This window comes from Littorina saxatilis, linkage group LG14 (genome assembly GCF_037325665.1).
Source record: "Littorina saxatilis isolate snail1 linkage group LG14, US_GU_Lsax_2.0, whole genome shotgun sequence".
NCBI classification, from domain to species: Eukaryota; Metazoa; Mollusca; class Gastropoda; order Littorinimorpha; family Littorinidae; genus Littorina; species Littorina saxatilis.
Window position 1 is genome coordinate 38101447 of NC_090258.1, and position 25956 is coordinate 38127402.

Consider the following 25956-nt stretch of genomic DNA (forward strand, 5'->3'; position numbering starts at 1 on the left):
GGAACGGAACCGTCATTGTTTCCCGCAGTGGGGCACTGCGGTTATGAAATTAAAAGCCCCTCCTGTTTTTGGAACCGCAGGAGCTTTCTAGTTTGCTGTTAGGTAGATTTTTGGTTCCTCTTTCCTGTCATGCTCTCTTTTTCTTCATGAATTCTTTTCTTTTTTCTGCCTTCTTGCTCATTCACCTGTATTTTTTCCAAAAATCTCTTCTCTTGCCGCTTGTCTCGCGATTCATGTATAGTTTAATCTGTTAGTGTTCTGATGTAAGTCCAGCAGTAGATAGGTTAAGCCTATTTTAACATACTGGAAACTGGTAATCTTCCAGTAGGTATTAATTTAGTTTTACTAAAGCCTGCTGGGACACAAGTAATGGGTTAGTGCATTTGTAAACAGGAATCGCTTGACAAGTGGCCCCCTTCATCCCCCCCTTCCTCGTCCTGATATGGCTCTGCGTAGTCGGCTGGACGTTAAGCAACAAATAAACAAACAAACAAACAAGGACCGGTTGTAAGAAAAGGCGTCGCCTTAAACCTCTATCATTGAAAAATAAAGTTCCATCATCATCAACATCATCTCTCTCTCTCTCTCTCTCTCTCTCTCTCTCTCTCTCTCTCTCTCTCCCTCTCTCTCTCTCACCCTCTCTCTCTCTCTCTCTTCCTCTCTCTCTCTCTCCCCCTCTCCCTCTCTCTCCCTCTCTCTCTCTCTCTCCCCTCTCTCTCTCTCTCCCTCCCTCTCTCTCTCCCTCCCTCTCTCTCCCCCTCTCTCTCTCTCTCTCTCCCCCTTCTCTCTCTCTCCCCCTCTCTCTCTCGCTCTCTCTCCCCTCCCTCTCTACCCCCCCTCTCTCTCTCTCCCCCTCTCTCTCTCTCCCCCTCTCTCTCTCTCCCCCTCTCTCTCTCCCCCTCTCTCTCTCTCTCCCTCTCTCTCTCTTTCTCCCTCTCTCCCTCTCTCTCTCCCTCTCTCTTTCTTCCTCTTTCTCCCTCTCTCTCCCTCTCTCTCTCTCTCTCTCCCTCTCTCTCTCCCTCTCTCTCCCTCTCTCTCTCCCTCTCTCTCTCTCTCTCTCTCTCTCTCTCTCTCTCTCTCTCTCTCCCTCTCTCTCTCCCTCTCTCTCTCTCCCTCTCTCTCAGGGAATACACAAAGACACTATACAGTGGAACCCCCAATTTAAGACCTTCAAGCATCTTAAAAAGGAGGGCATCTTAAAATGGGGGTAAAATCTGAAAAATCAAGGTTTGAAAAGGGAGGGAGTCTAACATTGGGGTGGGTTGGGCCTTACTGTATTGTTTTTACATTTAGTCAAGTTTTGACTAAATGTTTTAACGTTGAGGGGGGAATCGAGACGAGGGTGTGGTGTATGTGTGTGTGTGTCTGTATAGTGCGATTTAGAGAAACTACTGGACCGATCTTCATGAAACTTTACATAAGAGTTCCTGAGTATGATATACCCCAGATGATTTATTTCCATTTGTTTGATCAATGTATTTTATGACGTCATATCCGGCTTTTTGTGAAAGTTGAGACGGCACCCTGTCACGCTCTCATTTTTCAACCAAATTGGTTGAAATTTTGGTCAAGTAATCTTCGACGAAGCCCGGACTTTGGTATTGCATTTCAGTTTGAAGGCTTAAAAATTAATTAATGAGTTTGCTCATTAAAGTTGTCATTAAAATCGATTTTTCGCAAACAGATTTAAAATTGATTGCATCGTATTCTTCATCACATTCTGAATCTAAAATACAGTATATACATATGTCATGTTTACTCTTAAAAATGTGATCACAATTAACGAAAATAGATTAATTAATCTTACGATTAAAATTTAAGAAATCGATCCAAAAATGATTTCATCTTATTCTTTATCATTTCCTGATTCCAAAAACATATAGATATGATAGGTTGTATTCAAAACAAGCTCAGAAAGTTAACAAGAATACAGAAAAGCGCGCTTTCCTGCTTAGCACAATACGCTACCGCGCTAATCTGGCGTGTCAATATCACTACGTTTTGCACGTGGAAGGTGAGCGATTTCCTTCACGCGGGGATTGACGAAGCTGTACTGTCTTGGTGAAAAAATACAGTGCGTTCAGTTTCATCCCGTGAGTTCGACAGCTTGACTAAATGTAGTAATTTCGCCTTACGCGACTTGGTTTTTTTTCCCGGACGGTTTCATCACGCACCGTTTAAGTTCTTCTCACTCGTTCGTGTCTCAGACCTGGAATTTGCTGTAGAAAAATGGCTGTCATCAGAAGCAAATGGCATTTTGGGTGCAGTAATGGCTTCTGTTTAACCGCAGGCACTCTTGGGTTGACGGTTCCTACAAGAGAAGTCGTTTGTGTGTGGCTCTGTGTGTGTGTGTGTTTGTGTTTCCTGCTAGTTCTTTTAATGGTGAGGTTTTGTAGCAGCAGGGAAGCCATCAATGGGAGCCGGAGGAAAGGGAACAGCACTAATCTCTCTTGTGCGTGCACAAAATGAGAGACAAGGCCAGAGTAGAAGCAGAGGAGACAGAGACCTCGTTGTTTGAGGTGCACGCCAAGAGGGGAGGAGATATTTCAAAAACTCGATTGGCTCTCAGATTGCACGGAACCGTAAACACTGTTTGGTTGTACTGAAACTGATTGGTGTGTTGAATAACTTGTTGTCATTTGATACATTTAGCGTTGGGTTTCTGGCAAAATACATGGGTTCTTTCAAGTCTGAATCGAGTCCAGGAATTGAAACGTTTTAATCACACCATGGATGTAAATCGAAGACACCCCATCTGTTGTGCAGTGCTGGTGAAGTGGAAAGCCTTTTTTGAAGTTGAATACCCACCTGACCACTGCACATGGGAGCTTTTTGTTTTTGTTGTGATTTTTATTTCTCGCTTGCTATTAAAGGATATTTGAAGAAGTTTAATTTAAGCTCCCAGATTTAAGAAAAGAACTTTGAGAAGGAGAAAGAAGTCTAAAGCTCAAGACGGAGTGTGGTTCAATAGATGTATTCATGTATATTTAAACCTTCATCCAGCAATGCTTCGTTTCTGAAATATGTTATTTATGACGTCCGTCCGTCCCTTCCTCCCTCCCTCCCTCCCTCCCTCCTCCCCACTCGCCCCCGTAGCCCTGCCCCCCCCTCCCCCCTGCTCGCTAACCATATCTATATGGCCACAGAAGCCTGGTACTGGAGGCGGATGTGATCGAGAGTTGATCCATGAAGGAGATGGAATTATTGATTTAGGGTTTTCAGTCGATCGATCTTCTTTGTCCTAAAATCATATGAGGTAAACAAACAAAAACTGTAGATAACAGTGATTGGAGCCATTACGATCGCGATGTTATCTATGAAGTCTGATTGGATTATTGATAACGGCTCCTCATCCCAAACTATCTTTCAGATTCATCTTCGTTTTAACTTATTGAAACAGTTTTCAAACCGCCTGAAACCCCTCCCCGCCTCACCCTTTCCAGGTCTGAAATCATACCTGGCTGGCAACAGAAGCATATATCGCTTCGAGGCTGTTGAGAATATTGATTTGGGGATGATCGATAATGGCCGATTGAATTATTGATTTAGGCTCTTCAGTCAAACCCGTCTGCAGCCTGCCTCCAAACACCTCTCTTCTCCGTGGAAGTTCTTAAACCAAGTTATCTTTTCAGGTAGCTCTTCGTTGCTGGAACGGTCTCAAAGCTCCGCCATCCCCCACTCCTTAACACACACACACTCCTCCATTCTTTTCAATCGGGTTTGCCTGGCCACAGAAGCCAACCACTTAGATCCCGATATGATCGAGGGCTGATCGAGTTTCCTTTCAACCCTTTTCGTGTTCCGTTTCTCAGGGCGAAAGTTATCCTCCTATACTTTTATGAACTGCCGCTCGGTTTTTGCTGCTGCCACTGACTATAGATAATCACGGCACGTCAGTGACTGGCATCTTTCCCTTTCAAATTCGCTCGATGTGTGTCAGTCTTGCCACTGACGATAATTGAAATAGGGCATTTCGCTGATGATCCTGTCAGCATGGGCTGTGCAACCGTCTACCTCCCCCATCTCCCCTTGAGGTTGGGAATGTCGGGTCGTGTTGCTATCTAAAATTAAGGGGGGGGGGGGGGGGGGGCAGAAGAAGGTTTGGGGCGTTTTTGACTCACATGCGAAGCAAAAGTGAGTCTATGTACTCACCCGAGTCGTCCGTCCGTCCGTCCGTCCGTCCGGAAAACTTTAACGTTGGATATTTCTTGGACACTATTCAGTCTATCAGTACCAAATTTGGCAAGATAGTGTATGATGACAAGGCCCCAAAAAACATACATAGCATCTTGACCTTGCTTCAAGGTCAAGGTCGCAGGGGCCATAAATGTTGCCTAAAAAACAGCTATTTTTCATATTTTTCCCATTTTCTCTGAAGTTTTTGAGATTCAATACCTCACCTATATATGATATATAGGGCAAAGTAAGCCCCATCTTTTGATACCAGTTTGGTTTACCTTGCTTCAAGGTCAAGGTCACAGGAGCTCTTCAAAGTTGGATTGTATACATATTTTGAAGTGACCTTGACCCTGAACTATGGAAGATAACTGTTTCAAACTTAAAAATTGTGTGGGGCACATGTTATGCTTTCATCATGAGACACATTCGGTCACATATGTTCAAGGTCAAGGTCACTTTGACCCTTATGAAATGTGACCAAAATAAGGTAGTGAACCACTAAAAGTGACCATATCTCATGGTAGAAAGAGCCAATAAGCACCATTGTACTTCCTATGTCTTGAATTAACAGCTTTGTGTTGCATGACCTTGGATGACCTTGACCTTGGGTCAAGGTCACATGTATTTTGGTAGGAAAAATGTGTAAAGCATGTGAGTCGTATGGGCTTTGCCCTTCTTGTTGTACATCAGTTGGGTGTGTCTACAAATAGGACAATAATTATTATGGAGATGCCAGCCATTCACTCTATTTTTTCGTTTGTTTGTTTTGCTGTTGCTCCGCTGAGGGAGCTTTCCCCCATCCCCCCCCCCCCCCCCCTCTCTCTCTCTCTCCAAAACGCCGGCGGTGAATGGAAAATAAAGCGAGAACGATTCAACGGTACTAGTAGCAAAGCTCTTTGCTAGTAGTACGAACAGCTTCAGTCGAGAATTTCAACTGGAAAGTGGCAACGAATGTACGTTGCTCGTTCAGGAGGAGCTCGATACAGGAGGAGCTCGATACAGCGCCTGGACTTGTTCCTGGTTAAATTGATTACTGGTTTGTTTTGCTCATTACCTTGAGAAAGTCAGTCTGATGTTCAAGTACTATTGATGGAAGAGTTAGATTATCGCGTGTTATTTGATTGTAATTTGTGTGTGTTTGTTTGTTATAGTTGGGGGGGGGGGGGGGGGGGTAGAAGTTCGAAGTCGTGATCAGAATAGTAGTGGCCGTTTTTCCTGTGAGAAGGATGAATCATGAAGTGCAGAGGTGTGATGTGAATCTGTTTCTGCCGGAGTGTGATTGATTTCGTTGTGTCACGGTCAACTTGACACAAGCAGACTTGTTTATAATGATTGGTATTCGCGGTCTGTGCATTTGCAAACCAACGGTAAACTGTGTAAGCCCTCTCATGTTAACGAAGTTTTAAACTTTGTAATAATATTGAGAATAATTGTATCCTGGACATAGCTGTCGTGTTATAGTGTTAAGGACTGCTCATCACAGTTGAACAACAACCCATTGCACCGTAACGCGTTGGTTTTTGTTCTTCGCGCGAGATTTCAGCAACCTGTTTTTCGCATATACCACGAGTGCCAGTATTTTTCAAGTGGCATCGCTGTTCGTCAGATATTTGTTTTGGAAAAATACGGATTCACACATGTTCTAGTCATGCGCACGTCTAAAGTGAAAATGGCTGCACGTTTTAAACATCTGATCTCTTCATGCCAACAAAACCCATCACCACCTGCACACTCACCCTGTACCCCCCCCCCCCCCCCTCCCTCACAGCAACTTGTTTGGTGCAAATTAGACACCCCCCCCCCCCAAAAAAAAAAAAGAAACTAAAAACATGATGTCATAAACATTCAAAGCCATCATCCCACTTCGTAACCGTTCTAAAATTAACTGAACTGTTTCCGCAGTTGCCAAGTTCCAATAAAAACAAAAGTCCTTCATGCAGCGTGACTGCATTTTATAAGTGATTTTTTTCTCTTCAAAAACAACATTCCGAGTCCTACGTGAGTGCATTACTTGAGTGCTTTTCAATCTGTGTCAAATGGAAACCCAGTGGTGGTAATGGTTGGGGGGGGGGGGGGGGGGAGGCGGTAGGAAAGAGAGAAGCTTTCGTAGACCGGGTTGTCTCGCTGTCAGTATCCGACAGATCGTAGCATATTTTCAATCAGCGCCCCTGATCAAATCGATTCGGGGTGGGTGGTGGGGGGGGGGGGGGGGGGGGGGGGGTCACAAGAAGACTTTTTTTCGTGAAGTGGTATCTCTCGCTGTGAATATCCGAATTATGTCAGAATTGGCACGACCTACAAGCGGAACTGGTAAACAGACATTTTTTGGCTCCAAGGATGTTGTGCTTCCTCCCTGAAAAAAAGAACTTGGCAGCTCTTCGAATTTGCCGGGGCAGAAAACTTAGCAAAGGAAAATATGTGCACTGTTCTTTTTTTCTTTAGATTCTGTATTTTAGGTAAAAGCTGCATGGCTGCCAAATTTGTAGTAGAGGTAGACACTAAACAAAGTGTTAGCGATGGGTAGAAGTGGGTTGCTCGCCAGCGGATGCTGCGAGTGGTAAAGTTAAGAAAGGGGGGGGGGGGGGGGGGGGGCTCAACTCACCTGTGGGCTTACTTTACAAGATCTTACGATAAACGGAAGAACATTCTGGACAGGAGCCAGGTGAGCTGATTCATTGGCACCAGTTTGTTCTTCTGTCTATGCCTCTCTCCCCTCGTCTCTCTCCCCTCTCCCCTTCATTTTCCGCGTGAGTGGGGTGTGTTTTGGAAACTCTCAGATCACCTCAACCCACCTGCACTCGCGGTCTCTCTTCACGAGTTACCTGTGTGTTGTTTGTTGTGCACATTTTTCTTTGAAAGGCATTTTTGTGTGTTCTGCTTTGCTGAACTTTGACATTACAGCACAGCTTGTATTAAATCTTGCGAAGGAAAATAGTTTTGGTTTTGCTCTGTGCGAAGGTGAGTTTTGCTAGTTTTGGGCTATTTTGTTTGTCTAGGTTTGTTTGTTTTGAAAGTTTGTATCGCTTTTGTAACATTCATTTTATTCATTGAGGGTTTTCCGTGGTTTTGTGTGTGTGTGCATCGCCGTCAAATGACGTAACAGGATTGTTTAATGCGTAATACGAAGCCTCTGGGTGTCATCCGAGGTCACGTGAACTGCGTTATTAGATCGTTTGAAAATTCGTCACTTCAGCTGTCAGCAGTTCGAGATGTGTGCCGATAGGATAGCTTTCATAAAAAAAAGGGGGTGTTTGTTTTCAAGAGGAATTGTATATGTTGACGTTTTGAGCGCAAGTTATACTGGTGGATTTTTTTTAGGGTGGGATGAACGATCATGTTGATTAGATAAGGAAGTACTGAAGCACTAGGGTATTGCTGCTGGACGTATAGTGGCACACGCACACACACACACACACACACACTCTCTCTCTCTCTCTCTCTCTCCCCCCCTCCCTCGCGCATTCACGCTCTCACACAGACACATTCGCGCTCTCTCTCTCGTCTCACACACACAAACACACAGTGGTCCCCCCTTCCCCACCAGCACACACAAGAACAGGGCGGCAACACCAACCGACGCCAGTGTATTGCTTTGTACCGACTGAATGGGGAGGCAGGAGGAAAAGCCAGGTATCAGGCAGGTGCCGAAGTGAACGCACCCTGTCAGGAGAAATACTTCTGACATTTAGCTGATTGCTTCCAGCTTGTCTCACCTGATCTCACCTGTGCAATCTTCTTCCACCTAGTGTTTGATGTAATCACGTCACTGCGCAGTTACCTGCTGCACTAGCATTGTTGTACTGTACTTACCTGTGCCTCGTACACCTGTGGCCGGTGGGATATTTTGTCTACTGCAGGTAAGGGCAGAATACTTTGTAGCAGTGACATAATTGTCGTTTGCAGGATCGGGTCTGTCGATCATTGTAGTGTAGCAGTAGAATATCTTTAATTTTATACTCTGTGTGGTGTCCCTCTCTGTGTCTTGTCTGCCTTCCCCTCTTTCTGTCCGTCTCTGTGTCTGTTTTTCTGCCTGTCTGTCTCACACACCCGCGATCACACACACACACACACACTCTCTCTCTCTCTCTCTCTCTCTCTCTTTTTCTCTCTCTCTCTCTTTCTCTCTCTCTCTCTCTCTCTCTCTCTCTCTCTCTCTCTCTCTCTCTCTCTCTCTCTCTCTCGCCCTCTCTCTCATCGAACACATCCACAGCAAACACTATTTAAATCACTTTCTCTGGAATCTGACCTGTTTATCCCAGCACATCTGTGCACCGTGGAATACTACACAGGCCCATCGACCTTCTATCCCGGCCATCAGCGACTTAATTACCAGATGCAAAGCTCTTCTCTCATTAGGCTGTAGAGCCCGAGAAGTGCCGCGTCAATGGAAGGAGAGAGAGAGAGAGAGAGAGAGAGAGAGGGCTCTTAATATTTAATGGTCGTGAGGGCGGCGTGACAGAGTGATCAATCACATTACTGGCTCTTCACTTTTTATTTTTTGTAACCACACTGCATGCTTACCGTCGTGACACCCCCCCCCCCCCCCCCCCCCCCCTCTTAACAGTTTCTTTTTCACCTTCGCTACGGCTTCTGTTTTCTCATCTCCCTCGTTTATTACCGAGGCAAGGTGAAGGTGTGTGTTGCGAGAAACAGATGAGCAAGTCGGAAAACACTCTACCGTACCTACCGTACGATACCTCTCGTCAGTGTGTGAGAAAATAAGACCTGAATCCGTCCACTCCACTGTTTATTACAGCATTTGTGAGTATTGCACCAGGGGGAGATTTTGTGTACAAACTGGAATTTAGTTCCCTTTGTTTGCGTGTATGAATTATTGACTGAGGACACGGAAGACACGCGATTTTGTTCCAACGGGCCAAGGTATATCTAGCCTTTGCCATCAAAAACGCGACAAACGATCTACGGCGGTTTTTATGTTACTTGTTTTAGCAAGCACCTGTGGTTTAGACATCGTCAAAAACAAAAAAGTGCACGGAAAACTCATGTCAGAAGACGCGTATAACACGTGGCGTTTAATTCAGTAAAAGGTTTTATTCACTCAAAACCCGTGACCTTTATTACTGTCAATACCACTGTCGGTTGCTTCGGCCACAACTTGTGTTGATTTGAAGCTGTAAGTACCGATAATGGAAAACACGTGCAGTTCTCGACACTATAACCCATTCATAACTCCAGCTGTTTCGTTTCAATTTTGTACTCAATGAAACGCCACGTGTTTTATGTGTCTTCTTGCATGAGTTTTCCGTGCAGTTTTTTTGTTTTTGACGAAGTCTAAACCACAGGTGCTTGCTATAACCAGTAACATAAAAACCTCCGTCGATCGTTTGTCGCGTTTTTAATGGCAAAGGCTATAGTTCCTGTCGCATGTTAACCTATAATGACTGTTGTTTGCTTTGGTATAGTTTTGCGCTTTTGATATCGATTGCTGCAAAACACGGCGTTAAACAGATGAAATTTGTGTGTCTTTCAAATATCTAAATTCTAAAGCATCATGATAAGCTCATGAAGACAAAACTATGTGAAGTTTCACGCGCCAGTATCATAGTTTATGCGAGGACATTTGTATAGTACGCAGAGCTCTCCCTGAAATAGAGCTAGCAACCTTGAACGTACAAAGAAAGCGGTACCGAACCCTTGACCAGGGTATTGTTATGACGTTCCCTGTGGGGCTCCAGCTGGCGCAGGCGATCTATACGATCTCCGACGTTCTCCAGGGCAGAGATCTTCCGCCCCAAGACTCGGGTCTCTTGCAGATGAACTGATCATGGTCGAAACCCCCCTCGCAGCAAAATTGGCCTGCTAGACCTCTGAGCAAAGCTCTTTGCTCTGAGTGTCAGATCCTTACGTAGTCCGGTTCCTACTTGGACAGCGTGAACCAAGCGGGACTTGGCGAAAGATTGAAAGGTATTATCCTTTCTGCGAAAGAAATATTCACCATCACAGACCTTGCCAGGCTTTTTATTTTTAATTTTTAATTTTTTTACAAGTTCTTCCTTCCGCTTAGATGTAAGACCAACAACGACGTAGCCTAGCTGCTTCCTGTACACAGATTTGTTGTTGGATGTTTTAACATTTTATTTTATTTTGTTTAGCTTATTGGCGTCATGCACTGAATTAATGCAACTAAATATTCTCATGGTGCGCTGTCGATTTTGGGTTTGTGTCCGGGTGGAATGATGCTCTTTCCCATATGAACAGATAATTATGTGGTGGTGAACATTATATACGCGAGAAGGATACAAAGTGCTTTTAACCTCGGCTGCAGGATGTTAGAGACCATGTCTGAATGAGAACAGAGTGGGAGAAGAGAGAGAGGGGGGGGGGGGGGGGGGGGGGAGGCAATTAACATCGTATTGACCAATTCCTGGGCCCAGTGACTAAGGGGATCACAAATTACCATTTCATGATTGCCTTTCATTTGCATGGCTGTTCCCATGTGTGTGTCTCAGTGTCTGGCGTGAGGTGTTTGGCCAACTGATGGCCACAAGTTGTACTGTTTTAATTAGGGCCGTCCGATAACAGTTGCCAATTGTGTGTATGTGTGCCACTGCCAGCGATCCGTGTCGTGAAGATAGCACAACGCAGGGGATGACCAAGCGTGACGATTGTTTAGTTTGTTTAAATAGCTTTATCTTCCACAAAATGGCTTTTCTGTCCTCGTGGGTCACTGTGGACCACAACGGGACGTTGCTGTTTCGAAGCTTTTTGACTCACATGCGAAGCAAAAGTGAGTCTATGTACTCACCCGAGTCGTCCGTCCGTCCGTCCCGGCGTCCGTCCGTCCGTCCGTCCGGAAAACTTTAACGTTGGATATTTCTTGGACACTATTAAGTCTATCAACACCTGATGTGGCCTGATGGTGTATGGTTACAAGATCTCAAAAAACATGTGCGGCAACTTGACCTCACTTCAAGTTCAAGGTCACAGGGGCCGTAATTGTTGTCTTAAAAACGACCATTTTTCACATTTTCGCATTTTTGAGTCACTTGAGAAAAAGTGACTCTATGTAATCGGTCAGTGTTAGTCTGTCCGGCCGGCCGTCCGGCCGGCCGTCCGGCCGGCCGTCCGTAGACACCACCTTAACGTTGGACTTTTCTCGGAAACTATCAAAGCGATCGGGCTCATATTTTGTTTAGTCGTGACCTCCAATGACCTCTACACTTTAACGATGGTTTCGTTGACCTTTGACCTTTTTCAAGGTCACAGGTCAGCGTCAAAGGAAAAATTAGACATTTTATATCTTTGACAAAGTTCATCGGATGTGATTGAAACTTTGTAGGATTATTCTTTACATCAAAGTATTTACATCTGTAGCCTTTTACGAACGTTATCAGAAAAACAAGGGAGATAACTAGCCTTTTCTGTTCGGCAACACACAACTTAACGTTGGGCTTTTCTCGGAAACTATAAAAGTGACCGGGCTCAAATTTTATGTGAACGTGACTCATTGTGTTGTGAATAGCAATTTCTTCCTGTCCATCTGATGCCTCATATAATATTCAGAACTGCGAAAGTGACTCGATCGAGCGTTTGCTCTTCTTGTTTTCTGAAGTTATCGAGAATGGCAACCTTAGCTATGTATGCTATACAGGGCAATGTAAGCCCTATCTTTGGACACCAGTTTGGTTGACCTTGCTTCAAGGTCAAGGTCGCAAGGGTCCTTTAAAGTTGGATTGTATACATATTTTGAAGTGACCTTGACCCTGAACTATGGAAGATAACTGTTTCAAACTTAAAAATTATGTGGGGCACATGTTATGCTTTCATCATGAGACACATTTGGTCACATATGATCAAGGTCAAGGTCACTTTGACCCTTATGAAATGTGACCAAAATAAGGTAGTGAACCACTAAAAGTGACCATATCTCATGGTAGAAAGAGCCAATAAGCACCATTGTACTTCCTATGTCTTGAATTAACAGCTTTGTGTTGCATGACCTTGGATGACCTTGACCTTGGGTCAAGGTCACATGTATTTTGGTAGGAAAAATGTGTAAAGCAGTTCTTAGTGTATGATGTCATTGCTAGGTTTAGTTATTTGACCTTGACCCTGAAGGTCAAGGTCATGTAAAGGTCAAGGTCAAGCATGTGAGTCGTATGGGCTTTGCCCTTCTTGTTTGTTCATCTGCTGCCCCTTCCAATATTTGTATGTTTTATGTTTTGGGAGCCTATTTGCTCTTCAGCAATGTTAATACACTCAGCGTTCTTGCAGATACAGCGCATATCACAGATTTATATTTGCTGTATAACAATAATAATAAAAAAAACCATACCTGCATGGTAATGATTATTGCTGGCTATACTGACTGCCTCGTATAACCGAGGACAAATACACATCAAATACACCTGTGACATCAGCACGCACGGCCATGAGCTCCTTAGACGTGACACCTAAGCAGGTAAGAGAGATATAAAAGGCATACGCAAGAACGGCCATGGACTAGTCACAATGAGACAATTACAGAGAGGTGTATATCGTACGTTATTAAGCAAGAATGTCCATGGACTAATCACACTCAGGCAATAGTAGAGACATAACGCATATATTATAAGCAAGAACTGTCAATGCCGAGTCACAATCAGGTAACAACAGAGACATAACGCACATTATTTTATGAGCAAAAACGATCAATCGACAATGGCTAGTCACGCGTGGGCAATTTGACTGTTTTATCGCGTTGGTGCAACCGCCAGTTGCACGCTCGGCTTCACGTTGCTACGTTGCTATGATTGCATTTAATGCCACCATAGAAAACACGCAGTTGTTTGTGTTTGGCAGTTTGCTGCGCGAGAGACCGTGACTGCAATGACCGCAGCGTATCTAGCGAGCGTCTGCTAAGGATACTTAGCTAGCCCAAAAAGCCCCGAAGGTCTGTCGCTGGAACTTGACGAAATCAATAACAGATAGAAAGATAGACTTTATTTTTCAAGGCAGGCAGTATCGATTTTTGTAGACTGGCTGAGGTTGGTTCAAAGGACTTGTGGCGGCGTGCACGAGTATTGAGGCGTGTAGCACTTAGTCCTGGCGGCTTCATTGCATTGAACACATCACTTTGGCCTTATCACCCACCGTTAAACTTGCTCTGATGACTTGGGGGCAGTGCATTTTGAAAGGGACACCCTGACATCCCCGCACCCCCCTCCTTTCCCCAACCACCTTCAATACTACTCAGATAGTGGAATCATACAACTGGAAAGCCAAACAAGTTGTAAAGTCGGCATTTGAGAGTTTAACTTCACCCAGACTCGGTAGAACTAGAAGTATCAAAGTCATCAATCACCGAAGTGGGATTTGTATCTTAGTTAAGGCAGGACGAATTACCTACGTTGCGACTGAGGCGTAAGACTTCAGAAGCTGGTCCACAAAGGAACTGTGGGTATACAGTGACACGTTTTTGACTCACATGCGAAGCAAAAGTGAGTCTATGTACTCACCCGAGTCGTCCGTCCGTCCGTCCGGAAAACTTTAACGTTGGATATTTCTTGGACACTATTCAGTCTATCAGTACCAAATTTGGCAAGATGGTGTATGATGACAAGGCCCCAAAAAACATACATAGCATCTTGACCTTGCTTCAAGGTCAAGGTCGCAGGGGCCATAAATGTTGCCTAAAAAACAGCTATTTTTCACATTTTTCCCATTTTCTCTGAAGTTTTTGAGATTGAATACCTCACCTATATATGATATATAGGGCAAAGTAAGCCCCATCTTTTGATACCAGTTTGGTTTACCTTGCTTCAAGGTCAAGGTCACAGGAGCTCTACAAAGTTGGATTGTATACATATTTTGAAGTGACCTTGACCCTGAACTATGGAAGATAACTGTTTCAAACTTAAAAATTATGTGGGGCACATGTTATGCTTTCATCATGAGACACATTTGGTCACATATGATCAAGGTCAAGGTCACTTTGACCCTTATGAAATGTGACCAAAATAAGGTAGTGAACCACTAAAAGTGAACATATCTCATAGTAGAAAGAGCCAATAAGCACCATTGTACTTCCTATGTCTTGAATTAACAGCTTTGTGTTGCATGACCTTGGATGACCTTGACCTTGGTCAAGGTCACATGTATTTTGGTTGGAAAAATGTGTAAAGCATGTGAGTCGTATGGGCTTTTCCCTTCTTGTTATCTGTTGTCAGGTCCTTACAACCAGCTTCAACTGAAGCGGCATCCTTTGCTTGTTTACATTACAAATGTATGTATGGTGTACACGTTTTCTGTGAATGTGGTTGTAGCAAGTTCTTTGCCAAGACTGAGCTAGGTGTGACAGACAGTGTATACAGCTTGGACCAGGAGTAGCTTTTGTGTGACACAGGACATTGCACGACCTTCGTGTCTTTTGTCAACTCAGGTTTTTCGTTTTGGCAAGTTAAGGTGATCCGTCACCTTTGGCAGTGATGAGCGGTAACACTACAAGTACATGTACCTGGTTGTTTTCGGAGTTTAGGGGATTTTTTGTCGCTTTGCTGTAAATGAGGTACTGGTGATTGGCATGGCTTTCAGTTCGTCTCGGAACAGTGCTGTCGCATCAACTGACTATGTACCCTCGCCTGTTTATGGTGGGTGTTGTGTGTGCTGAAACAGTGAAAGTAGAAACGAATTTAGTTTTTTTTGTGATGTGTTTAAAATCATTACGTCCTGATTAATGGGGCATTGATGCCGGAACAGTCCAGAGACCTTACGAGATAGCCTTTCCCCGTATGTTTATGGTGAGTGTTGCACGTGCTGAAAGTAGAAATGAACCCCGACATTCGGCTTGACTGAGTGAACGCACAGCGATGCCAGACACTTAGCGGAGTGTTGGTTGGGGGAGGGCTGGGCGGGATTCCAGTACAGTCAGGCGCTAGTGTGTGTATCGTTCTAATGCAAGGCATTTCCGCTTCTTCTGCTTTGCCATCATCCACCGGCGCTGTGTGTGCTTTGCTGCATAGTAATGTCTGCCTCCTGTACTCTCTCTCTCTCTGTCTCTCTCTCTCTCTCTCTCTCTCTGCAGCATGCCTGCCTGTCTGCCTGTCTCAGCATGCCTGCCAGCGTGCCACATACATACCCCTCCCGCCAAATCCTCCTCCGCGCCTCGACCGTTAGTTTGGGGATTTGAATTGATCGGCTGCGCTGTGCGGCGGTGTCGGTGTACTGTGCGTGCTGGCTGTTTTCATCCAGCGTTTTTTGTTCTTCTCCCTTCTTCAACACTCTCGTGTTTTTGAGGGGGGCAAAAATCAGTGCCAGTGAAGCGAAGATCTTCTGTTTATGTTGTTGTTTCGAAGTCTGTGCAGCTTGCAAGGTTTGCGTGTTGGAGAACTATACTACTACAACTACTGCTACTGCTACCACGTAACTTGACGAACCACCTCAGTTTGTTCATGCGCTGTTTTCCCGGAACGGCAACACAAGATGCATTCCTTTTGAGGTAGGGAATCCATGTTTTTGTTGTTGTTGACTTTTTGTTTTGTTTTGCCGTACACTCTTGTTGCTACTGATGCTTCTGTTGGAAGTAATTTAGGAGAGGATGATTTGTATACGTACTTCTGCCTCTGCCTCGTTTTTTTATCGACCTAGTTTTATTGCTTAGAAGGAGTAGTTTTGCCAGTAATATAACTGGTCCTTTCGGTTTAAAACTGTTTCAGATAATCAGTAATATCTTCTGGAGTCAGATAACGGTTAATATCCACTGGAGTCAGATAACCAGTTTATACCTTCCGGAGTCACTGACATAATTCATAGAGCTTTTGGGGCGGGTATGGCATAGGTGGAGATAGTTCGAATTCCTAATGTTTATGGCTTAAGAAGAAGCGACCTGTGCTGTGCACACGGCAGTGAGTGTGGACCCATCAAACAGGGTCCGCCCAGCACAGGTGGTCTGCTAACGGGGGGATGCCAACCACTGGCATGAGTGGCATGCCAGGCATTTTTCTGGGGGAAGAAGAGGGTACAGAAAAATGTGGACTGGAAGGTAGGAGGGAAAATTAGGAGGGGAGGGCAAGAAAAACTGGGAGGGGGGAGGGTCCAGGAAATTTGTATGAGGGGGAAGGGAGGGGGGGTGAGAATGGGAAGTTAGATCGATGACAGGTAACAAGGGGCGGAGGGGAAGGAGGAACGAGGAGACACCGGTGGTCATTGATCTGAAGGCAGATAACGGGAGCTGATCTCAACTTCAATCTGTGTTGCCCTGTTCGTTGTGGCTGCTGAGGACCACTCTTTCCCCCGAGTAGAAGGGTCAGTGTTATAGCTTCTGACCATTCTCCGGTTACATGTGGCCATTCTCCGTCCCTGTCGCCGGCTATACCGTGGTGTTGACTTTCACACGTGAACGCCGACAATCGTTGACCTTTCGCTTTCTTCGGCTTGGGAGTTTGGAGTGCTTGAAATTGTGACCAGGGGCATTCCTTGTACTTGCAGGAAAGTTTATTTTGGTGTTGTGATATTATTGTGAATGCAAAAAGTTAACAATTAATTTTTCTCCCACCTAATGTTGGTTGTGTACGCCTGAGATTTGATTTTGGTTTTGTGATATTGTCGTGATGTTAGACGTCGAATACTGAAAGTGAACAGATCAATTATTTACCTGTGGGTTTGTCCTCTAAATGTTATGTCCATGGTGATGCAATGTTTGTGATTGGACAGTGACTGCTTCCTTTCGTGCATTGACACAAATCACGAAGTGTCTAGACATTGAATGTGACGTGAACGTTCTGTTTTATACCTGAAATTCGGAACATCCTTTTGTTTACTGCTTCTACGGTGAGGAGATCCTCTGTTGATGTTGCATGTTTACAATGAGCTGCAGTTTGTCCAGCATATTGAGCAACAGGAATACCCGTTCTCTGTCTTGAACGTCTGAACGGTGGCAGACAGCCTCTATTGAATTTGATGTAGCATGTTTACAGTTATCAACCTTTTGTTCAGCATATTTTTATCGAACAGCGGGACTAATCGTATTCTTTCATGAAACCAGAACGTTCAACAACGATCATAGCTCGTGGCGTTGTTCCTCTGTTTGCAATCCGTCTGGTCGCCCTTCTTGCAACACTGACTGTTTAGAAAGTCTTGTGTTCAATTTGAAGTGCACAGTCAGCCCATTTCTACGTCTACGTAAAGCTTGGTGATAGTTTCTCAGTAAAACTGCACATACTTCCGTCACAGTGCGGATTTGCATTTGAATCTTTACTTGAACAGGACAAGCAATACCTTTGAGTTCTGAACGGCTGATTGTTGACATTTTATTGTATGCATTTATCCCAGCGAAGCTGGAGGTATCCCGTGAACGCAATACTGTAATCGATTTGAGAAATGTGCACACCGAATAATACATGATAAAGAAGGATTCGTTGTGCCCGGCTACGTGCTACAGTTGGAGATGGAAGTTCACCAAAAATGGGGACCATACTAACAAAAATACGGTGGGTAAAATAGGCGCCCCCATTTTTTCAGCAAACGCCACCCCAGGCCGCTTTGGACGGGTAGAAATTCCGTAGTTTCCAAGTCTATGGATAAAGCTCGCGTAAGAAGAATACGTCACGGTCGAAAGTCTTTGACGTCAATTAATGCATCATGACGTCATGCCTCCCTGTAGTCTTTCTCTCTCGCGCAGTGTGTGTGTGTTTGTGTTCATTTTGTGCACATGTGTTAGTGTTACTGTGTGTGTGTGTGTGTGTGTGTGTGTGTGTGTGTGTGTGTGTGTGTGTGCGCGCGCGCACGCGTGCATGAGTCTGTACTCGTATGTGTGTGGTGTGTGTGTATTTGTGTGTGTGTGTGTGTGTGTGTGTGTGCGTGCGCACGCGTGCATGAGTCTGTACTCGTGTGTGTGTAAGTGTGTGTGTGGGCATAAGTGTATGTGTGTGCGTGTATGTGTGTTTGTTTGTAAAGGTGTGCATGTCCGTCTGTCCATATGTGCGTATGGATGTGTGTTTTGTGTGTATGAAGTTTTTTGTTAGAGAGTGAGTGAGTGCGTGTGAGTGAGCGTGTGTGTGTGTGTGTGTGTGTGTGTGTGTGTGTGACTTGGTGTGTGTGTGTGTGTTGGAGAGAGAGAGAGAGTGTGTGTGTGTGGGTGTGAATGTGTGTGTGCATGAGTTTGTGTGTATGTTTGTGTGTGTATGAGTGTGTATATGTGTTTGTTTGTAAAGGTGTGTGTGTGTCCGACTGTCTATGTGCGTATTTGTTTGTTTGTTTGCTCAACGCCCAGCCGACCACGAAGGGCCATATCAGGGCGGTGCTGCTTTGACATATAACGTGCGCCACACACAAGACAGAAGTCGCAGCACAGGCTTCATGTCTCACCCAGTCACATTATTCTGACACCGGACCAACCAGTCCTAGCACTAACCCCATAATGCCAGACGCCAGGCGGAGCAGCCACTAGATTGCCAATTTTAAAGTCTTAGGTATGACCCGGCCGGGGTTCGAACCCACGACCTCCCGATCACGGGGCGGACGCCTTACCACTAGGCCAACCGTGCCGGTCTATGTGCGTATAAGTGTGTGTTATGTGTGTATGAGATTTGTGTCAGTCAATGTGTGTGTGTGTGTGTGTGTGTGTGTGTGTGTGCGTGCGTATGTACAGTGTGTGTGTGTGTGGGTGTTTGTTTGTTTGTTTGCTTAACGTCCAGCCGACCACGAAGGGCCATGTCAGGGCGGTGCTGCTTTGACATATAACGTGCGCCACACACAAGACAGAAGTCGCAGCACAGGCTTCATGTCTCACCCAGTCACATTATTCTGACACCGGACCAACCGGAGTGTGTGTGTGTGTGTGAATGTGTGTGTGCATGAGTTTGTGTGTATGTTTGTGTGTGTATGAGTGTGTATATGTGTTTGTTTGTAAAGGTGTGTGTGTCCGTCTGTCTATGTGCGTATTTGTTTGTTTGTTTCCATAATTATCAGGGCGGTGCTGCTTTGAGATATAACGTGCGCCACACAAAAGGCAGAAGTCGCAGCACAGGCTTCATGTCTTACCCAGTCACATTATTCTGACACCGGACCAACCAGTCCTAGCATGCACTAACCCCATAATGCCAGCCGCCAGGCGGAGCACCCACTAGATTGCCAATTTTAAAATCTTAGGTATGACCCGGCCTGGGTTCTAACCCACGACCTCCCGATCACGGGGCGGACGCCTTACCACTAGGCCAACCGTTTATGTGCGAATGAGTGTGTGTATTGTGTGTATGAGATTTGTGTGAGTCAATGTGTGTGTGTGTGTGTGTGTGTCTGTGGGTGTGTGCGTGCGTACATGCGTGCGTATGTACATGTGTGTGTGTGTGTGTGTGTGTGTTTGTGTGGGTGTGTGTCTGTTTGTATAAGAGATAAAGAGAGAGAGAGAGAGAGAGAGAGAGAGAGAGAGAGTGGGAGGGTTGGCTTGTGTTTGTGCGTGTGCGTAAGTGTATGTGTGTGTGTATGTGTGTTTGTTTGTAAAGGTGTGTATGTCCGTCTGTCTATATGTGCGTATGGGGGTGTGTTTTTTGTGTACAGTGAAGTGTGTGTGAGAGAGTGAGTGAGTGCGTGTGAGTGAGTGTGTATGTGTGTACGTGTGTACGTGTGTAACCTGGGTGTGTCTGTGTGTGTGTGTGTGTGTGTGTGTGTGTTCGTGTGTGTGTGTGTTTGAGAGAGAGAGAGAGAGAGAGAGAGAGAGAGAGAGAGAGAGAGAGAGAGAGAGAGGTTTGTCTTTCGCTGGGGTATGCAGTGCCTTGGCGTTGCACATCTACTTAATTTATTTGTACTTTTACTGCGAACTTTGAGGGAGAGACATATTGAGTTCGAGGATTGTTTACACTTACTTTCATTTTATTTCTTTTTATTTTATTTTGCATTTTATTTTATTTTTTGTGAAACACCGTCTAATGGTGGACTACCCGCTAGATTTGGACGATGATGACGTCAGCTTTAGCTTTTCCTTGGAGATGGACAGTGACCACCGCTTCCTCCGCTCCGTGCTCATGTGGACACTAACGGTTATCGTGGCGGCTGTCCTCATCAGGGCTTGGACCAGGACATAACTGACTTCTGGCCTGGGTTGTTCCGCAAGCTTGAAGTGTGAGTTGCAGCTTGCTGCAAGTCCAAGGACATTACCGATCTCTTGTGTGAAGACTGAGGACATAACTAAACTCTGGTTGTGAAGGATTTTGCAAGCTTGTACTCGTAGTGTGAGGTGGTACTTGCTAGAGGTCAAAGGACAATACTGATCTTTGGTGTCAAGTCAGAGGATATGACTGTTCTCTCATGGTGTAAAGTCAGAGGATATAACGGATCTCTGGTGTGAAGTGGTCCGCTCGCGTGTGGTGGTAGGTGTTACTTGCCGGAAAGCCAGAGGACATACAACTGAACACTGACGTGAAGACTGCAGTGCTGTAGTGGTAGGTGTTACTTGCCGGAAAGCCAGAGGACATACATGTGAACGCTGGCTTGAAGTGTTGTGTGGGGTGTTACTTGCTGGACGTCCTTTGGCCGGGGGTACTTTTTGCTGGGCCCACTCTCTGTCAACTTTGCTGTGTGTTGACGTACACGTTGTGTTTATGTGTGAACTGGGCACGTTCTGCTCGACTCTTTTCGTGATTCTGCTGATAATTTCCAAGCAATGAAACGCATTAGGGCTTGGGCCAGAACATATAGCTGAACTGTGGCGTGAAGTGTTAGTACTCTTACGACTGTTTGTAGTGCGAGGTGTTGGTTGCTTGAAGTCATTGGCTGTGTCAGCTGTGTGTACTCTGCGACCAGCCGGGAACATTTGACCTCAGAGCCACTCACGACTTCGACTCGCTCCGCTACTGATTTTGCTGTGTGTGGACGTGTACATTTTGTATACATGTGACCTGGCGTTGTTTCTTGACGCTGTTCGTGATTCTGTTGGTGAGTTTCCAAGCAATAAGACCTTCTAGTCGTTTAGTACATAATAACATGTGTAACATTTTATTGAAAGTTCTGTTGTAGATCGTTTTCAACTTGAAGTTTGACAAAGTTGGGTCATTACGATATTAAACCTTGCGCATTAAGTACATATGGGTTTCGTGGACAGTCAAGAAAAGATTGAACTCAATGATAGGATATATGCTAAGTGTGAATACAGATCTATGTAGTCCGTGTTCATACAATTATCTCATCATTAACGTCGCTCAAAAAATTGCTGCAGGCCAGACGCTTGTATACTATGTTAATCCGAGGTTTGCCGGAAGAAAAGTTCGTTATGAATGCTAAGTAGCGAATGCAGTGAACCGTGAAAGCGATGGCTTTCCGTGATACTTTCGTGTGAAAATCTCTACCCGAGTCAGCTTAATTGTTTTGACCAATCAAGGACATTGGTTTTATACTTCGTAAAAGTTCTGCTCGTTAAAATCAAACACCTTTCAGATTTGAAAGTTGAGTATTTTATAACAGTGAATGTAGTCGTTTAGACATGAACATCTCTAGAATTTATTATAATTGGTTTTGATTGATTGCTTGATTGATTGGTCAAAAGTGATTGGTTTGTTTGCAACGGTGCCTTTCGGCCCAGGGAAAATATATCTAGTATAGTTACACTGGAAGCCAGCTCAGCATTGTTGGAGTTCCATGGGAAAAAACGTAGACTAGTTTAGTGGGTGTACAATTTACTTCCCGTTGCATAGGGAATTGTTTCAGTGTGTTGTGACAAGCGCGACAGCCAGTGAGCGCCAGAGAATGTCACAGCGATCTTTATCTCTTCCTCGTTAATCCAGAGATAATGATCTCCACTGCACTGCTGTACACTATCACTATGCCCCTACCACTGCCGCCTGCTTATAGCTCCGTGCTTATTAAAGGCACCGTCCTTCTGAGAAAAAAATCCAACAAATCTGCTCACCATCTCAGATCTTCCCGGGATTTCACATAGAATGATCGATGGGATACGACCATCCGTGCACTTGAAAACATACCAAAACATCAATAGCCTGAATGCTTTCTGCGTAGAGTGGGAATTTGTTGGGTGAGTTTATTTCACAGATTGGCATTAGTGCCTGTTGAAGAAAATCCTTGATAATAATATATAGTTTTTAATACCACAGAGACGCTGCACAGAACGCATCCAGACTGTTGGTTGTTGCATAGACCAAATAGCCTGGACCGCCAACTCGTCACGTGACCCTTCGAGGTTACGACGCTCGACTTTCAGGGGGGCTTAGCGTCCGGTTTGAAAGGCCAGCGATTCGAAGACAGTGAAAAGAAAGCACGCTCCAGTTATTTGTGACAATGGGAGGTGACAATGAACTGGATTTTCCAAAACTCCAAACACTTAACAAAAACTCATCGAAAAACATGCTCCATATGCACTTTCTTTAGCTGAGTTTATTTTAGCATTTTCAGAACTTACCTCGGCAACTTCGTCCATGTTTACAATCGACACCGGATATGACATCCCCCTGATTTATGAAAGGCCATGTAAGCGTAGGTTCCTAAATGCGAGAGGCCGCTACCTCGTAATAGAGAGAACGAGCGGAGAGAGAGCTAGTCTATTATGGTCTATGGTTTTTGCTATGTGTGTCCAGGTGGACAGACGGTTTTACCCCCCCCCCCCCCCCCCCCTATAAAAGCTTGGACGGATGTGAGATGGTGCGCCTAATCATTTACACAGGACGAACTGTGCCTGTCAGATTTAGAACCATTGAGAACAGTCTAGAGACATAGAGCTTGCTACCGCGCGAGACGAGAAAATTTTCCCTCTTTATCTTTGCTGCGCTGGTCGCAAAACCCCTCCACGCGGAGGTGTTTCCAGAGGAGATAAGTGTTGTTTGAAATACATTAGCCTGGACGAGCTCGCACAAAGAGACAAGGTAATCAAGTTGACACTGTTGGGTGACCCACAGGAATGCTGATCTCAATCTTGCGAGGGTTAATCCAAAAACAATTATGTTTCGGTTCCGGATTTGCTACTCGTTGTGGCTCAAGCATTCTCCGGGTCAGTTGTGGACTGTGCTACACATTCTTTGTCGTTGAGTAATGGTATTGTTGTTTTTGCCCGAAACGTGAATTGTACTACTCATTCTTTATCGTTGAGTTTTGGTATTGCGGGTTTTGCCCGAAACGTGAGGGCGCGGACTTTTTGGTCTTTGTTTTTCTCTGTACGTTTTTGTTGTTGTTGTCTGATACATTATTACATAATTATCGTGATGCCGTGCATCCATGGTTAAATGATCAGTTTGTTATCTATCTATATATATATACGACTAGTGTCTGTCTGTCTGTCTGTCTGTTCGCGATGCACGGCCAAAGTTCTCGGTGGATCTTTTTCAAATTTGGACATCGTATTCAGCTACACCCCGGACACAACCTCATCGATGAGATATTTCAACACGTGCTCTCAGCGCGCAGCGCTGTGCGCGCTGAACCGATTTTTGTTTTGTTTTGTTTTTTTGTTTTTGTCGGGATCCACTACCAGTAACTCTTCCTTATCTTCTCCAGTGTTTTCAGCCGCGATTATCTCCCTTCCTCCGTGTGGCGTTACTACGTTACTATTTTTAGAAGGTCACTGCACGTTACTATTTTTAAAAGGTCTCCAGTGTTTTGCGCGTTTATCTCCTTTCCTTCGTGCGCCGGCGAAGCCGGCGTCCCAGGCGCAGCCTGGTATTCGGCTCTACTTCTTTCCGGCGAAGCCGGTACCCGGCGAAGCCGGTACCCGGCGAAGCGGGTAATCATCTAGTTGATAGCGTAAAATGTTCGCCGTTTGCCATTGCTTCTCTGTCATTCTTCTCAGCAACATCTCTCTCTCTCTCCCCCGGGGCCTTCTCTCTCTCTCTCCCCTCTCCCCCCCCCCCCTCTCTCCCCCCTCTGTCTCTTTCTCTCTCTCTGTGTCTATCTCTAACTCTCTCTGGCTCAGCCCCCACCCACCTCTTCGCCTGAAAGGTATTTTAATCAAACGTCAAACTGCTGATTTTTGCAGGCAAGCGCCAGAGGTCAGCGGCGGAAATATGTTTGCCAAACAAGCTCAACAACGCCTTCGCTTGACGAAAACGTAAAAACTTCGCTGATGAGCTTTCCGTTCCTGGGTTGTAAACAAGGTTCAAACGGGGGAAGACTCATTTCTTGCCACTTTTATGTTATACGCCACTTGTTCATGTAACATGCACGTGACACTGACATATTATGCACGCATGCACACGCACACACGCATGCACGCACACACACACGCATGCACGCACGCACACACACACACACACACACACACACACACACACACACACACACACCGTCGTACGTGCGCGCGCGCTCGTGCAGAGAGAGAGTTGCACGTTGTCTGTTACAAGTATATCCATCCGTTTATTCTCAACGAACATAAGAGAAAGAGGCTTTGTGTGCGTGTGCTCGAGCGCGTTTGTGCGTGTGTCTTGGTACGAGCAGAGCATTTTTATGAAATATGTGCGTGGAAACGATGTTGGAACTTGAATGCTTCATGATTTTGCGTCACGTCTGTTGTCATGACAACGGGTGAATTTGATACGAGTTGCAGCAGACTGTGAAGCTCCTTACAATGGTCGCCATTATTATGTTCTGAAAGAACAGAAAACAGAACACAGGTAATGTTACCGTTTGTGGTTCGAATATCTGTTTGAAAGGTCTTGTTGAGAAAGCAGTCTCTATACATGTGCGCGCGCACAAACACACCCCGAGAGAGAGAGAGAGAGAGAGAGAGAGAGAGAGAGAGAGAGGGAGAGGGAGAGAGAGAGAGAGAGCGAGTTCGACAGGCAGGCAGAGACAGAGACAGGCACTGAGAGAGAGAGAGAGAGAGAGAGAGAGGGAGAGACAGTCTTTGATCCTATAAAGGAAGGGGGCGTCAGTCTTCATTCTTTCTTCATCTCGGTCCTGGCAAGTTTACAATTCACATCACCGGCCTTGCAAACCGTTAACACAAAAAGTGACAATAACACGCAGTCGCTCCTTACTTCTTTCTCTGGTGACCTCGCATTCCATGTTCACAAGGAAGTCTCCGTGTTGCCAGTGCTGTGAGTGACGCCAGGGCATCGTGTGGTTTGCGACTGTCACCCCACTGTCTCGGATGCTGAGATGTTGGCCCTCTCCCTCGCTGGCAGGACATGCCTGGCCCTCTAATGCAAACGGCGCGGAAGGTCAGCGCTCCCTGCCGATGTCCACTCTCATCTTGTCCGACCAAACACTGTTGTGGCTCGGGAGGGATGAGTTTTTTTGCTGGACAGGTTTTAATTCTGCTCCATCCCCTCTGGCCCCCCTCTACCACGCGCAGTTTTGTTCTTCCCATTTTATATATATATCTAAAGTACAACATTGTTGTTCTTTGAGAAGAAGGGACACTACTCAAAGACAAAACTCCGTTCAACGGATTACTTCCTCAAAACTTGAGGCCACAAGCCGTAAAACCCTGATAGTCACGTGTTTGAGGTCAAAGTCCTTTTTTTTAATATATTATATATATTTTATTTTTTTAATTGATAGATATTTGCAATAATTACTCCCCCTACCTCCCTACTTATTCCGGACGAACGTGTATAGTAACACATCCTGGTCCGTGTCCAAGTTGTGCGTTGACAGGTGACAATGTGAAATGTAAGATGAAGCCGCCAGGCGGAAGACTTGCATACAAGCTACAGTATTTGCTGCGCTTCCTCCAAAGAAAGAAACGGACGTCGTCTATGACTGCAGGGGTGGGACTTTTCCCCGAATCCGCGGATTTCCGCGGACACAACTTACGAATTCCGCTGGAGTAATCTATTTTTCCGCGTCCCATTTCATCACAGTATCTATAACTTGTTGACTGAATGATATGGAGAGAAG

At 45.2% G+C, this 25956-nt stretch overlaps 1 protein-coding gene across 3 annotated transcripts in view; it reads left to right on the top strand.

Moving 5' to 3' along the window:
- Positions 1-25956, top strand: part of LOC138947730 (uncharacterized) — a 69140-nt gene that overhangs the window by 7911 nt on the left and 35273 nt on the right. The window contains exon 1 of one of the 3 annotated variants that reach the window (XM_070319277.1): positions 7740-8036. The exons of 1 other annotated variant lie outside the window; for it this stretch is intronic. The gene's annotated coding sequence lies outside the window, so the exon portion shown is untranslated. Of the gene's footprint in view, positions 1-7739; positions 8037-15132; positions 15617-25956 lie in introns of those variants that run through there. One more of the 3 variants, XM_070319276.1, reaches the window with a different exon arrangement.